The sequence below is a fragment of the Haliaeetus albicilla genome, chromosome 8, assembly GCF_947461875.1.
Source record: "Haliaeetus albicilla chromosome 8, bHalAlb1.1, whole genome shotgun sequence".
Taxonomy (NCBI): domain Eukaryota; kingdom Metazoa; phylum Chordata; class Aves; order Accipitriformes; family Accipitridae; genus Haliaeetus; species Haliaeetus albicilla.
The window spans coordinates 5,185,296-5,201,916 of record NC_091490.1 but is presented as its reverse complement, the minus strand read 5'-3'; the positions used below and the strand labels follow the sequence as shown (position 1 = coordinate 5,201,916).

Here is a 16,621-nt window from a genome sequence, read left to right as displayed (position 1 = left end):
CTCCTCTTGCTTCCTTGATTGCTTGAGTTCCTAAGTCTAAATAATGTTCTAGGAGCTACAAGTCAGGCCATGGCTTGCATGTCACCACAAAGACTTTGCAGCCACCGTTAGCGCCTGATGGCAACGCAAAAGCTACTGCAGAGCAATTCAAAACACGCACATGCGAAGTACAAATAGCGCTTTCCCCGCTAAAGCAAGCAGATGGGACTCAGAGCACAGAGAATAAACCACCATTCTAATAAAATCAGTTTGATCAGATGACCTGAACCTGAAATTAAGGTGTTAAAATCCAAGACAAGGAGGATTTCTGATTGGCAGTCAGTGATGTCATACCTGTGCCAATTACAGAGGTAATTCATGTAGCTGCCTTTAAAAAGAAATAATTCCCTCTCTGATACAGCAATAAGACATTGTAGACAGCCCATTTGCAGGGGATTACATGGCACTTCTCAGGTAGTTAAAGTCACTGAGCCTTTTGACCTTGTGCCTCCTAACACTACTGGAAGCATAATCGCATAGGAATGCACTGCTTACCATGTGTGTCTTATTGCTTAAAGTCCAGCCATCCAGCAACCTGAGCTGTGGACCTCAGGCTCATTTTCTATGAATTATTATGAGAAAACAACATGAATGTAATAAACAGCGCTATTAATTAGTTTAGTGTATCATTTCAGGGATGGACTACACAGACTAAGAAACACTAGAAGCAGCCTGTGCCAGGCCAGAATAAAAGCATTTCTCAGGTCATTGCCTTAAACACAGGTATTTTGTGCTACCATGAGGCTTACACAAGACAAGTAAATCTTTCCACCTTGCAGTCTTAAAGTCACTAGAACTAATTGTCTTGCCAGATGAGATCCTAGCTTACTCACTGTCATAACGTTCAGCATATAATGAACATCAGGCAAGGTGAAAATTGATATAAAGAGCATTTCTAAGAGCTAAAAAGTTAACACCTAAATTGGAAATCGATGTATGCTCTAAGTATTGATCAGCAGAACAGAAATCTTCAGGTTTTTGCCTCTGCAGAGTGAATACTGTTATAGGTTGAGCTAAAGTCCTCTGAAACACCCTACTTGTAGCAGTTATTTAAAAAAAAACAAAAAAACAACAACACAAAGCAAACCAACCCTGTGCTTTATGGAATGATTGCCTAACTCTACGACAAGCATGTGCATCTGTGCAGAACAACCAGAAACACGCTAAGCCAGATGTCAGCAGTGACTTTTTTTACTGTCTCTTAGTTTTTGAAGTTGTGCTTCCCTCCTGAAGACAAACAGCAAAGACCAGAAGAAACCACAGCTGAGAAGCATCACCTTTGAGGAGAATGGCCTTTGGTACAGGCATGGGAAGGGCAGGTCTACACCTGGTGATGGAGCACAGAGCAAAGATTTTGAGCTTGCTCAGTAAGTGGAAGCCCAGATCTCGTCCCTGCAATGCAATGCCCAGGCCTTCTTATTATTCCGCACGTAGAATTGCACGAAGGCAACTATATTGCTTTTGGGAGCAAAGGTAGCATCTCTGCGCAGTGCTCTACTCTATGGTGGGGACATATTTGCTTGGGTCAACAGTAGGTGAAGAGCAGCTGCGGAATATGTCATCACATGCTGTATATCTGCTCAAAGCAAGCTTTTCAGACTCTCTGATGAATTAAATAGCTGCGAAAAACAAATGTCTTATTGAGTCCTCTAGCCTGCAAGGAAGCAGGAATTTCTGCGCACTACATCAAAGAAACACTTGACCCTATGTGATCAATTCCTCCTCCTAATTATTACGCACCGAAAGACCTGAATCTCTACTAAGTTTCTCAGGTGAAAAGGGGCAAGAATATCTCAGAAAAGGTTAGAAAAACTGTACATCTCTATAAATATTTGTTGGTCTGCATTCCTTTAACTTTGCATGATTAAATACAGCCTGCTTCTGTTCTTCCACTTTATCCTCCGGGGAAATTTATCATCAAAATTATTGTACAGCATTCATTACTCTAGCCTCATTTAAAACCTTGCCCTACTTATTATTTAGGCTGCAAAAAAAAAAATGTTGCTTTGTATAGTATTTCCTATAATAGTCTCAATCATTACATTTAAAAGATTGCTGTAAGGCAGCTTAGCCTGCATTAGAGAAAAATAAAGTGGAATTCCATAGTTAAGTGTTACAGTTCTTATTCAGCTTTTGTTTCCCAAATCATAACAATGCAACGTTTCAATTCCTTAAAAGGCTCTCACCGCTAATTAGCAACATTCAGGACTTCAGTCCCCAGCTTTGAAAGGGACATCTAGTAGCTCTTCTCTGGCTTAAAAGGTAGCCGGGAAAGGCAGAGAGATGAGCAAGGAGGCTCCGCCAATTCAGAGGTGCTGCGGTCTTTTATATCAGTGGTGCAGGGAACACACTCAGCTGTCACAGTCAGACCAGCAGGCAAAACAAACAGATGATATTTTCTTAACTCCTATTCAAAATTTCTGTGTAGGATAAAGAGACAGACATGGCTATTTAAAAGAAACAAGATGTGGTGTCGAAAGAAAGGGAGAAAATCTTACTTAAATCCCAGTAGTAATTGGGGAAACTGTTCATACTGATAGGTGAAGCCTCTTAATTTGGGTTCCTTCACTAACGGGACTACTCTCATGCTGAGTACCATCACTGGTTTTTTAGATAATACCATGTATGTGTTTGTCTAACCCTTCTGTATTTCTGAAAAAGGATCATTAATTGGAGTCTGAAGTCACTGGTGCAGCGTCGTGGTTTAATCCCAGCCGGCAACTCAGCCCCACGCAGCCGCTCACTCACTCACTCCCCCTCGGTGGGATGGGGGAGAGAATCAGAAGGGTAAAAGTGACAAAACTCATGGCTTGAATTAAAGACAGTTTAATAGGTAAAGCAAAAGCCGCACACACAAGCAAAGCAAGAGGAGGAATTCATTCACCGCTTCCCACCAGCAGGCAGGAGTTCAGCCATCTCCAGGACAGCAGGGCTCCAGCACGCCCAACGGTGACTTGGGAAGACAAACGCCATCGCTCCAAACATCCCCCCCTTGCTTCTTCTTCCCCCAGCTTTATATGCTGAGCATGATGTCGTATGGTCTGGAATATTCCTTTGGTCAACTGGGGTCGGCTGTCCCGGCTGTGTCCCCTCCCAAATTCTTGCCCCCCCCCCCCCCCCAGCGTACTCGCTGGTGGGGTGGGGGGAAAAGCAGAAAAGCCCTTGCCCTGCTCTGCAGTAACGAAAATATCCCTCTTATCAACCCTGTTTTCAGCACAAACGCAAAACATAGCCCCATACTAGCTACTGTGAAGAAAATGAACTCTGTCCCAGCCAAAACCAGCACATACATTTTTTCCTGAAATGCAGACCCTCCTGGGGAGGTTCTGGGGGAGAAGTCATCTCTTCTCCCATTAGCAGCCCCGGCAAGATCTTCTCCTACATGGACTGCAGAATGGAAGACTTTTATTTCTGGTTTGACCATAGCAAATCCAAATGGAAACCACAGGGTGGGCAAAAGCCATACGTTAACACTGAACATTTTTTGGATATTGTGTCACGTATTTATTGGCTTGTTTAGGTTGTTCTGACCTTCCTCACTGCCTTTCCTGGACTTGACCTCAGTGGCTTTTTGCTACCCACAAACCCGGCTACCCTTCCACCTCTTCTCCATCCCAGATCAAAGACCTGATACAGGACTTAGAAACATACAAGGAACCCCTGGTTTAACCCTCTGCAATGGTGAAAATTGCCCGGTTATACCTAATCTTCACTTCAGGTTTTGATTCACAACTATACTTTTCCCTTTCACCCGCCTACCTTGTCTTTTTAACTGCTTTCTACGAGAGGCCTTGCTAAAGACCTTTCAATATCGTAAATAAATGAGATAAGCCAGTTCCTCTCTCTTCGTTTCTTATTGACAAGTTCAAAGACTTCTAAGAGATTAAGAGTGAAAGACTGTAAGTGACCTGCTGGGTCATCAAGCCTAGGCTTCTCCTATCACTTCCAGCCACATCCTACAGTACCTTTCTACTGGATAAGCCTGATCTTATCAGCATCTCCCAAATGTTTTCTTTTTTTCTTATCATTTGAACCAGTTTACCAGGTACAAATGAAAGGCTTAGTGCTCTGTAACTCCCTGGATCATTTTCTTTCTGGTGTCACAAGAAGGCATTTTGTCCTTTCTATCCACTGAGCAGACACACTCCTCATCACCCACAGGAAGGGAAAGAAAAAGAGGTAAGTCTTGGTGGAAGGAAGGGAAGGGAACAGGACAGCAGAGCTCATGTTTATACAAGATGTACTGCCAACTCCAGTACATGCACTGCACTGACAAACCGGTGAAACAATGAAAATTCCTATTTTATAAGAGAGAGAGAGGTCAAGGTAGGGATCAATATTTTCCTTGGGTATTATTTTATCATTAGACTTAACAGATAAAAATATATTATTTTCTTTTTTACCCCTAATTGTATGGATTCGGAGTTAAGAATGAAAAATATGCAACATCCTGCTATGTGCTATGCACAAAATACAGCTTTTTCATGAGCCTGGTCAGCAGAGGCTGCTTCCGATCTGTTCTGATGAGTGTCTGTGTGCTTCCTATGACTGGAGGAACTGTGCTCATTAGCTGTGCTGTGCTCTAGAGGGGCAAATTACCATAGACGAACCTCGCAGCCGGCCCAACACCCAGCTCTGCGCGCCAGCAGCTGCTCAGCACACACAGATGCACACTGGCGATCTTGCTGCCTTTCAACAAAATACGTTACGAAAATCCATAATGCTAAAATATACCTATCACCATAAAAGGGGGTTTCACAAGAGGAAAGTATGTTCTGCGTCCTCTCCCCGGCAGCCATTTTAAGTGCATAAAAAGCTGTAGACTTGTAGCTTGCTGCAAAGAGCAGCAGAGATCTCACCCAAAGGGGACACCACTCTGGTTCAGGGCCAGGAGAGGTCAAATGTCACCGCGGTGCTACGGTCACGGGCAATTTCCAGCAAGTCTGAGCCATGGCCCATTAACCCATGTGCTACGCAAACGCACCGGGTTAGAACGCTCGCACGAGAGGGAGCAGCTTGCCACCCTCTCTGGGTCCGTACCAGCCCCAAATCTCTTCTTACACGCAGCAAACATTTTAATATGACACCAGTTCACCTCCAGAGGTTGATCCGCAAAACACTTTGATGCAACCAAAACATCTCCCCAAACCAGGTTCCTGGAGCAACCCTGAGAACACGCTGGGGTGCGCAGGGCTCAAAGTGGGGAGAGCCCACTAATGCAGCAAAACTGAGCAAGAGGGTGAACCTGAGCAGATCCTCAGCACTTGGAGAAAGAAATTCTTTCTTTCTTTTTTTTTTCCTCGAGTAATGCATTAATTCTGTAACTTGCGATGGAATCTTTTTCAGAAAAAAAAGTATTCTGTTTTCTACAATAAATTAGCATTGTCATCTATTTTATAAACAAAGGCTATCTATACTTAGGTATTCTGAAATATAGCTAATCCTTTCCATAAGCATTTAACAAGAAAAGATTACCTTATGAGACACTTGCAACTTAACACGACTCCCAGAAGGGGAGACCAGAGCTACCATGCGACAGACACAAGGCACAGCTGGTGCTGCCAGGAAAACGCATCAAAATCACCTCTTTGCCTCGTGGATCCAGGAACCCAGTGCAGATCCCCACCGCTGCCAGCTACAAACCCCCCTCCAAGCAGAAGCTGCTTCCTCCTGGCCAGGGGAGCTATGGTGCCTCCGGTCATGGGGACAAATTTCCTACAACACGGTGGAGCAAGTATTTCCCTGCAGCCCACGGAGAGGACCACACCAGAGCAGATATCCACACTGAAGACCCCACTCTGGAGCGGCAGGGTATTTCCTGAAGGAACCACGACCCGTGAAGAGCCTACGCTGGAGAAGGTTTATCCTGAAGGACTGCAGCCCATGGAAGGCTCCACGCTGGGGCAGGGGAAAAGTGTTGGAAGGAAGGAGCGTCAGTGAGAGGCTGTTATGGACTGACCACGACACCCCGCTCCCACCCACCCTGCGCTGCTGGGGGCAGAAAAAGTTAGAGGAGCTGGGAATGGAGGAGTGGAGTTGAGCCTGGGAAGAAGCAGGGAAGAGATGTTTTAGCTTTTGTCTTTGTTTCTCACCATCCTACTCTATCTTTAAGTGGCAATAAATTATTTTAATTTTCCCCAAGTCCAGACTGTTTTACCCATTAAAGTAATTGGTAAACAATCTCCCTATCTTTATCTCAACCCATGAGCTTCTCCATTGCATTTTCTCCCCCCATCCCGTTGAGGAGGGGGAGTGAGAGCAGCTGGGTGGGCATCTGGCAGCCACTCAAGATCAACCTACCACACTTGTCCATTCCCTGGAAGGCATGTCTTTCTTTCTAAGCGTTTATTTAGAAGAGCTTGCTGTAAAACCAGCATCCCACAGAGAGTTAAGTGCATTGTACAGGACCTGCAGATGGTGTTTGAATGGCATGACAGGGACCACTGGACACTGGCCATAGGCAGAGATCTTCAAAACCACTATTACAACAGTGCTCTTCCCTAACTGGAAGCTCTATAGCAGCTAGGAACTGGCAAGTGCAGAAGACAGAGAAGTTGATCCCAGCATGACAGCCTTTCCATCAATCCAGCCTCTATCATTTATTTAAGTGTTCTTCTAATCTTCCAGGCTGCAGCTCATACATTTATATTCTTAAATTCTTTATGAGCAGCAGGATTAACACCTCTTTCATCAGGCTGATCCTGACTAGTTTTGATCTGTTCCAGGAACCCCAAAGCTTTCAATAGTTGTTATAGTCTGAGCTGAGGTTTTCCCCAATGAGAGAGCTGCAGCTTTTCCTGTGGCACAGCCTACAACAACTTCAACATGTTTGTATCCCATCATTTCTATGTGAAATCAGCAGAAAGAGAAACTACTGGTACTAAGGGGATGGTTGTGGGATTATCAGTTGGTTGTCAGAACACGAGTCACAGAAATCGTGCCCCTCCTTCTACATCTCAAACCAGAAGAAATGAGCTGTCAGGTTGGCAAGAGTCTTTTCCGTTTCCGGGCGTCCAAAAGAACTGATTTTAAACATTTTAAGCAGAAAGGTCCATGTCCCTAAGTTGAAGGGACACCTCTTTTTCTGTGGTCCTTTTTGCAGATTTTACAAGAGGTCAACCAACAAAACAAAGTAGTCAGATCATCGAACGCTTGCCGTGTTTGAGGTCTCCCGCAGGTACCTGCCGGTGCAGATGCTTCTCTTGCTGTGCCACATGTAGCACAAAAGAGGTCCAGAAACAGGCTGACTTGCCAGGCTATGTCTGCAGTCACGGTCTGAGCCCAGCTTCTCTCCAGCCCTACATCCATTATCATTCAGACAGGAATGGGATCTCAGTCAGGTCTTCTGCCCCTGCATTTGCCCCCAGATGTCATTCCACATCTGGACAGTCTTTCTGAATTTGTTTCCCAGATGCTTCTGGCAGCGTCTGCCCTTTCTCGGCGTTTCATGCCAGCAGCATCCCCGCGGTGAGTGTAACAGGGTTTGAGGAGGTTATTTCAAGGGGCGCTGAGCAGGAGTTGAACCTTGCTTCTGTTGGTCTCCCTCTGAGGCCAAGCTTCCCCGTCCTGATGTCAGCCCACCTGCACCTCAAGGAGGAGCTACTGCTAGGCAAGTAAATCATACTGGGTCCCTGCCACTTACAGTGCCACCCTAAAGCCATGGTTCAGGCCTGAGACTGTAAAAGGAGTATTTTCCCCCACAGTAACACTCTTTCTCCTCAGTTGCAAGAAGAACAGTTCTCAAAATCCCACTTAGGGTAGCAGACATGAATAGGTCAAGGCTGTGGACCTTACCTTCCATGCCAGATCTTCTCTCTCTAGGGAACATTTACTAAATTTGAGCACCTTCCCCCTCTGCCTCGCCTGTTATTTGGGCAGACTCCATTCCCACCCACCGTTGAGTCCCTCTCTTGCACAGATGTGTGAGCTTCACGCAGCTAAAACCTGTCTGATAACATCCATCACCATCTTGTGCGCCGTGGGTTTCAACCTGCATGTGAGTGCTTGTACTCTGATGAAAATAATGAAAACTGATTATCTCATCATGTCATTTGCAGTGGAAAGAAAGGCTGATTTTTGACTTCCAAGTAGCTGGATCTAATCCTCTGTCATGAGTTCACTGCCACTTTCCCCTCCGCAGCCTTTGTATCTCTCATCTGTTAAAAATGAAAGGTTTTGAATGGGAACGGGCGAGGGTCACCTCTGCCTACGTTTCCATTCCACAGCCAGTGTTGTAGAACAAATACTGATGAGGATCATGATGATAATGAAGAAAATAATAATGAGCATTGATCTCAATGGGGATGCTCCTCTGTCGTACCAGGCCACTAAGATGAGAATCAGGAATCCCCTGACATAAAGGATGTGTCACGCTAAAGTTTAATTAACGGCAAATCACAACCCAAATGACATATTCCCCCCCTTCACACTCTCAATTTTCATAACTGACTTTTCATAACAAAACTCCAGGGGACACTTGGAAATGAAAGTAAAAACTTCTGCCTCCACGTACAGCTTGTTACACTGAGGGAGTCAGTCACCCGTGATTCCCCTCCGATTTTCTACAGTCTAAATCGCGAGCAACTTCTGCGTAGTCCGTGGAGAGACATCAATACAGATGAGAGGAGAATTAGGTCCAATGGGCTTCAAGAAGACACACTTGGCGTTTTATTTCACAGCTTCACGTGCTAATGGCAACACGTTACCTTCTGATAATGGTGCCATCAGTGCATGGCAGCTGAACACACACCACCGCTCTTTTCAGCTCTTTTACTGCTAAAAAAGAGGGAGTGCTTACGTCCAGTCAGAACACTTTGCACTTCTCTGGCACCATTTCCTAGCGCTTTCCCAACATAAACAAATTAACCTAGGTGAAACGCTCAGGAGAGCACCATTAGAGAGACAGCATGAGGCCCTGCTTGCAGGGTCAGCTCTATTAGGCATCAAACCGTGATGCTGCGGTGGAGGTGGGCTGGTTCCAAGATCCCCCACCCAAGCCTTGACTCTCAGCCCCCACTGCCTGGTGCCACCTTGACCTTCACAAAACCATGCAGAAAACCCACATCAAACAACCAGTCAGTGCTGAAAACATTTCTTTATATATGTATATATATATGTATTTTTTTTTTTTACTTTTCAGCAAGATTTTTAACTTGATCTAGGTCCCCGTGAACACTACTGGTGGAGCAGGACAGCCAAACCAAGAGGGTTGGGGAGAGAAGGACCTCCCCTTTTTGCAGCAATGAGGATTTGCCCTGGAATCAGTTGTGGCAGTATGGCACAAGGAGTGCTACAGATTTATAAGGTTGCTCCTAGCTCATATCAGGATCAGAAGAGAAATTAATGCTCATGGGAAATTCATGTAGCTGTAAATAATCAAGAAATAGAGCCCAGGACTATTGGTATTTCTGTAATATAAATATTTTTATCTTGCTTTCAAGTGCTAGGCATTTAAAAGGTTTTTTTTCCCCAATAAACGTAAAACATCTTTTGATTGACATACTCCTCTGTAACTGCTCATGCAAGACACTGTGCAGGCAAACATGGGTTCTCTTTCTGTCAAGACCTAAGAGAGATCTTGTTTATGAAAAAATGCAACACGTAGGATTCTTTAGAAGATTTTTTTTAAAAAAACTACCAAGAAGTAGTTGACTCATTTTATGGACTAAGTAGGAGGAAGTAAGGAATATCTCAGACAATTCCATGCATTTACATCCATTACATATTAACTCGTTACATATCGATCATAGAAGGAATCAATTGTTCAGATTAAATCAATCTCCAACAGGATAAGGTCATAGACTTGTGCTATTAACTGCAGTCAGCCACTTAAGAAGAGGATACCAGCAGAACAATTCAAAAACCAGGTATATTTTCCATTGATAACCTCTCCCATAAACATTCCCCACGGAAAAGTTCACATAAAAAAACCACAGCTGAATTCGGAATACAACTACAGCGCTGCACAGGAGATATATAACACTTGAGTTTCAGGGTACCGTCCCACACTATAATCCATCCATCTCTCCTCCCTGCAAGCAGCTTTTCCCCGATAAAGAACAGCCCTTCCTGACATGAGGAGATTGAGCCGATGGAGCAAAGACTGCAAAAAAGGGGGACACGAGGCTGCACAGCTCCAGCCCTCCTGTACGGCTGTGCCTTGCACATGCAGAATCGACATTTACTGCAGGAGCCGGTACAGGGCAGGCCAGCAGCAAGGAAGTCTTGATCCTATCTTTGGGAGAAAGAAATAATCATACTTTAAAAAAAGAAGTGAGAAATAAAAGGCCAAGTTTGTATAAAATTCAAGCAAGCCAGTCTTGCAAATCGTAACTTAGCCAGCTCACACTGCTGTAAGACAGAGATCTGTAATCTAATTGAAGTGAATAGCTTGAAGTGCACTGCTATTAGAGAATCAAAGCTCCTGTGTCTCAGCTTCAATATCTGTGAAACAGAAGTAATAGTGTTTACCCACCTCACAGAGATAATAGGAGTAGTTACATTTGTACAGAAATGCGATCATGTTAAAAGCACTGTGGTATAAAAGTGCTAAATATTATTATTAGGTGTATGTTTTGGTACTCCAAAAATACAATGCATTCAAGCTCTTCTATTTCTTTGACACTTCTAACAGGCTTCCAATGTGGCTTAAAACCCCTGCTCAAAAATAAACATCAGAATAATGAGCTTTCCTTATTTAATTCACCAAATCGGCACAATAAGCTCATGTTTAAACAAAAAATGAAAAGGAAACTTGCTGCTGTGCCAGAACAGCAGCACAATCAATTTTAATTAGCATTGCTCATTGTGGGAAATGATAAGGTATCAGTCATAGTAATTGGTGGTGTTGACAATTAGTCAAAGTCATTAACATCTCAAGACCCAGGACAAAAAAAGCTCGCTGAATTTTAAATATCTGGAGAAAGCTTGCTTCAAAATTCTTAATTTTTGCACCATCTGAAAACATTGCTTAGATTTATTATTTGTTAGTTTTCCATCAGAGCAGAAGCGCTGTAATAACACAACCAACCCGAATGTCACCACCGCTTGATCAATACGAGTTTTCCACGGAGAGCTGCAGCGAGCGGGGCTGCCCTCCTCTCCTCCCGGAGCTTTGCCTGCCGGCGAGCACCGCCACGGCCCCGCTTCCACCTCTTTCCCTTTGTTTCCCTTCACCTGCTCTGGATGCTCGTCCCAAATCCTATCCTGGGAGACACACGCAGGACCAAATGGATCAGGAAACGCTCCCAGCCGAGGGAAACACCTTCAGCTCCGAGCTGGAGCATTTCCAAACCCTGCATGGTCCCACCTGGGAAAATAAGCCCTTACATACACAGAGCTAGGGTGGACGCTGGCCATACAAGCAGAAGCAACTGCTACTTGCAGATATTGCCTGGACCACATCTTTTAATGACCAGTATGAGCAATTCCTCAGGCTTCTTAGAAGCTCATGTATAAGTCAAAGTCTGCGGCAAGTCACCAGGCGCAATATAGGGCACTTAAGGGCTTTGACCTGGTCTCCCTTACACCTGGGCAGCCCCAGCGACCGTCCTGCCTGTGTTTGCTACCTGACTTACGCTGAAAGAGAATCCGTGCTGGCAAAGGAGGTCAGTGATTATATTAACCGACTGAGTAAACCCAACAGCCCACTCACATGGTTCAGATTAGAACTGACACAAAGATTTCTAATGTTTCAGTAAAGTTAATGTGTTAATATCAGGTTATTTTACTGACCATCAAAACCATAAAGTCTCCGTGGTGTGGCAGACAGCTACTTGTACCTTCACGTTTTAGTTGGGAATAGTCAAGACACCCAGTAAGTAGGTGCCTGAGAACAGGAGATGACCCACCGCAATGAGTTGCATATGGCTCGCTCACAGACACAGCTGATGCTAAAAAAGCAGAACAAGATCATCATCAGTTGAACCAAAGAGCATTTAGATAATCTGAAGGACTCCTGACCATCTGCCCTAGGAAGACACAAATCATGGAAATACACTGTCAATTGTTTTCTGCTAGAGGAATTTCAGTGAAAACTCAATATATTCCACCTCCCACACCCTTCTGTACCTTTACTGTAAATAAAGATGTATATAACACTGCAATAGCCATCCTTCTGGTGTAAGTAGGTGTTATAGTTTAAAATAGCAGAGGTGACATGTATTACTCATTTGTCCTTTTACTGGCTTTAATGTGTTTATTTGTATGGAAATTAAAGTCAGGTAAAAATACCATCTCTTTTCCTAGCATGTGTATCTATTACACAATCATGGCTATTCTCCTGACCCTGGCCAATTACCACTCCCAAACAGACGCAGCCTTTCAAGCAACAGAGTAAAATATGAGACTGCCACAAAGGAATAAATCCTACCTGCCAGATGCTGTCGAGCAACACCACTGGCGTTAACTGTCAGAGAACACAGTTAAAAGAAACTCCCCCAAAACCCAACTGAGATTCAAAGCAAAGAAACTCCGATTTAAATTCCCCCCTTAGCCACCGACCTGCAGCAGCAGTGGGGCTCTGTCACTGCATCCGCAAGATAAACACCATTTTCAAGGTCAATTTCCTATGACCAGTTGCTTCATTTCTCATCATTTTCTGTCCAACTTCATAGATTACCACTTAAAATTGATTTATTCTTTCCCTTTCTAGCATTACTTTGCACTTCATTTAAAAGGGGGGTGGGGGTGGTGGTTTTTTTTTCTCTGTTCTGTACAACGGTGCTGTCATAAGACGATGAGGCTCAGCTGGGTTTCAATTGACTAAAATGACTGTTCAGAAAAGCAGCATGTTATAAAAGCTAAACAAAAATCAAGAGGCATCTTCCAGCCATTTTCCTCTCTCTTCCCCACTGCTAGAAATATTGTTTTTTAGATACAGTGTCTTGAGCTTTTATGTTGTAGAGCTTTGATTGTAAAGAAAATGTTTTAATAGCCTCTAATAGAAAATAAAAGTTGTGTTTAGGTCTTCCCAGGGTTTGAGATTCCTTCTGCAGGCCAGTAGCACTCGCACTTTAGATCAGATTAAAGCTGACAGAGATGAAACTGCGCTGGCCCACATCCTTGGGCTTGCTCCAGGGCCTCTCATCTGCATTTCATCGTGATGTGAGCACATGTTCCCATCATTGGTACACTCATCTGCATCACTCTGAATGTTAATCACAGGCTAACCCAATTTCTTCAGCGAATTTATTACTTACTGTTCATTAAAGTTCATAAAACCGAATGTGAGCCTGAAATAAGCAGAACAACCTTAACAAGTAGTCCTTAGCTACGCGGCAACTCAGAGGTGGCAACGTAGCCCTGAGGAGCTCCTCCTTCAAAGGTGGATGCCAAAATCTCGCACACGTTCTCCAGGGGATGCAAGGGGGGAAAGAAGGCAATGGGGCACCAAGGGCTGGCGTAGCTCTTTAGAAAGCTCTAAAATTGGCTTCCTTGTAGGAATTCACTTATCAAAACACACACAGAATTTTTTTCAGAATTATCTAAAGATAGTTTTTCAGTGAACGAGGAAGAAACACCCAGGATGAAAGCAGAAAAGCTGCTTTCCTCCCCTTCTGCCCTTCACAGAGGCCCTGATCTCACCACCACTTGCAAAACACCGACAGCAAAGCACACGCACAGCCCCGCTCAGTCCGACACGGCTGCTGTCGCGCGTGGAAATGAAGCGTGTCCCCAAGCGCCTGCAGCCTCGTGGCCCCCGCCTTCTGAATAACGTGGCAATACGAAGGGGAACAACACCAACGTAAGAGGAGTTTGGTGGAGAGCTCTCACGGGGAGAATCTTGGGCAGCATGCACTGCAAATACCAGATGTTTTCCCGGCATTGGGAAACGTGCACTTTCTTGCTGATGTCCCTAGCAGTCGGGTTGACAAGTGACACTTTGTCGCATTAACCTTTGCGATTTACTAATACCGCGCGGCAGGAACGTGCTCAGCCAACACTCGCGTGCTTAAAAATAAGCACATGCTTAAATGCTTTGCTAAGCAGGGCCCACAGAAGCCACATTTGTGTTTTTCACGTTGGAAAGAGATGATCTAATGTATTCTAATCAACAGCTAGAGTAACCATTAACATCTACCTCCCCGATGAACTCTGTGCATTTGAAATTATCTGAATTTCCTGCATCAGTTCCTCAAAACCTTGGGAACACACACGAATCCAAGCCTCCAAAACCCCAAGTGGAAACTGCTAAAATTCTCCAAAGGACATTATGATTGAAATATTCAATCAGATGATGCTACCATCAGAATAATGAAGCCTTTGGAGGATTTGCTTCATTGAGTATAAAATAATTTTGAGAGACACTTTAAAGGAAGAAACCATGTCTGTGGGAAGAAACATGACTGACTTCTTGCCAGAAAGAAGATTATTCTGCAAGCCAGAAAATGACACCTCGTGGTAGTCCAACATCCAGTCCGTTTCTAGGCTAAAATTATACGTCACAAAATACATAATTTTTGCACAGCTGTGTAAATGAAAACACATCTGTCAAGAAAAGATATTACAGATGTTTATTCTCCAAAATTTCCATAACCACAGAATGAATCCAGGCTGAAATTAGAAATTTGCTCTCTCCTTTAATTAAATCAATTTGCATTTTTTTCTCCAGCTGATTAAATAATAGAAGAGCATAGAGACGAGGGCGGGTTTCATGATTAAGGCACTGGACGACGACCCGGGAGAGCTGAATTCAATTCCTGGTCCTGCCACAGACTCCCTCTGCGACCTTGGGCTTAATCTCTTTGCGCCTCTTTTCCCCATCTGCAGAACACGGATAATATTACTCTCGCAGTCTCCGACCTGTCTATTAGATTGCGAGCTCTGCAGGGAAAGGACTATCTATTAGAGCTTGTACGGACAATACCGACTACAACGGAGAGGGGAGCAGAGTAGGACCTCCTGCTGCTCTGCCCCTTCAAACTCACAGCGGCAGCAACAAGCCGCGACCTTTCGCGGGATGGCACCGCTGCCATCCTCACGTGAGGCAAGCGTGCGCGCAAGGAACGTAAAACAGGTTCGAGGGAAAGCGATGCAGGGCCTTGCAGTGACTGTTATGGCCATTTTTCCATGAGGAATGCTTTTTCCTCGCTAAGCTAAGCCCAAAGTGTGGGCAGGTGAGCTGTGCAGGGTAGAACAAGGCTGCAGAGCACAGGGCTGACCTTAGTGGGGTGAGGTTTGCACTGAAGTACAAAGCAAGACGAGGCCAAACTTTTTATCACATTCTGTTTTCCAGGTCCTAATCCTGCTTCACGGAGCACAGTATTATACAGCGTTGCATTTTTTGCAAGTAAGGCTGAGGTGCAAGCTAATGAGAGTGTAAAGCCTGACTTTAATAGGGCCAGAACAGCGCCGGCTCTCCACCGGGACAGGGCGGGTGAAGCTTGCAGCTGAGTGGTCGCAAATGTAGCAAAGAGAAACCAGGAATTCATCTCAAGAAAGAGACTAGATCTTAATGGAATTATTTTAGAGCACAATAAAACACCAAGCTGTCTTCATCGCCACTATTACTCTTGCCCAGCTAGACTGCAAGCATATCGCATCAAATCGACAGAAGGAAAATGAGTATCTTCAAAAGGAAACAGTTCACCACATAGCACACAGTCCAGCTACTATAATGATAAGTTTCCTGATAGTGATCACATTAAAAACCCCAGTGGTTGTAAGAGACTCTATGGAATTCATCATTTTTTATGGCTTTTTTTTTTTTTTTTAATAGAACCAAAACAGTGTAATTCTGAAAGACTATTTCTAGCTATGCTGTTTTAAAGGATTAACAAACCATTATGTACTGGAGCATACATAATGGAATCAGCAAACAGGAATCAGCAAATAATCTTCTGTCTCCACGAAGACTAATGTGTAATTGCCAGAAGCACCGGGGGAATTTCTGCCTTTTGTTAAAGCTTCAGGAGGTGATTGTCGTCAAATTTCTTAATGTCCTCAGCTCATTGCAGGGGGGTTGGACTAAGTGACCTTTAAAGGTCCCTTCCAACCCCAACTATTCTTTGATTCTATAAATTTGACAGAAACACAGAACACAACAATCAGTTACAGGCATGAAAGGAAACGGTTACTGTTTAATACAATAACACAACTTTCACTACAGTCGGGAGCTAAAGCCTGCGTATTGATTTGCAGATGCAAGCGCTAACCGTTATAATTCAGTAGATTATGGGAAAAGAACAGTGAGCTTCTGAATGCTAGGGACAAAGAGAGTCATGATATGCAAGATGATTTTTATGAAGCAAATTTTCTTCATGGAGCCTTTACACTGCTACAGTCTCAGTTTAAGTCCATGAACTGATAGCAGTGATCAGACAGTTGATAGGCATCGTATTTCCCTAAGCAATTGCTCTTCCATTAAGAAGCTTGCATCAAACCAAAACACGATGGGGGAGACCAGAACACGAAGAATAAACATCAGAAAGAAACCCAGAAATGTGGAAATGTCACAAAACTAAACCAAAGCTCGTGTCTTTATAGAAAGAACACATTCATGGCATTATGTGAGTGAGCACCAGAAGTGAAGTACCACAAAAAAAAATCTTCCTGTGTGACCATCTTCGAGTTCAAGGCAATG

The 16,621-nt window shown here is 44.1% G+C and overlaps 1 protein-coding gene across 7 annotated transcripts in view; it reads right to left on the bottom strand.

The window, feature by feature from the left end:
* The window catches only part of DAB1 (DAB adaptor protein 1), a 471,933-nt gene that overhangs the window by 242,528 nt on the left and 212,784 nt on the right, over positions 1-16,621 (bottom strand). The gene's annotated exons all lie outside the window — the stretch shown is intronic.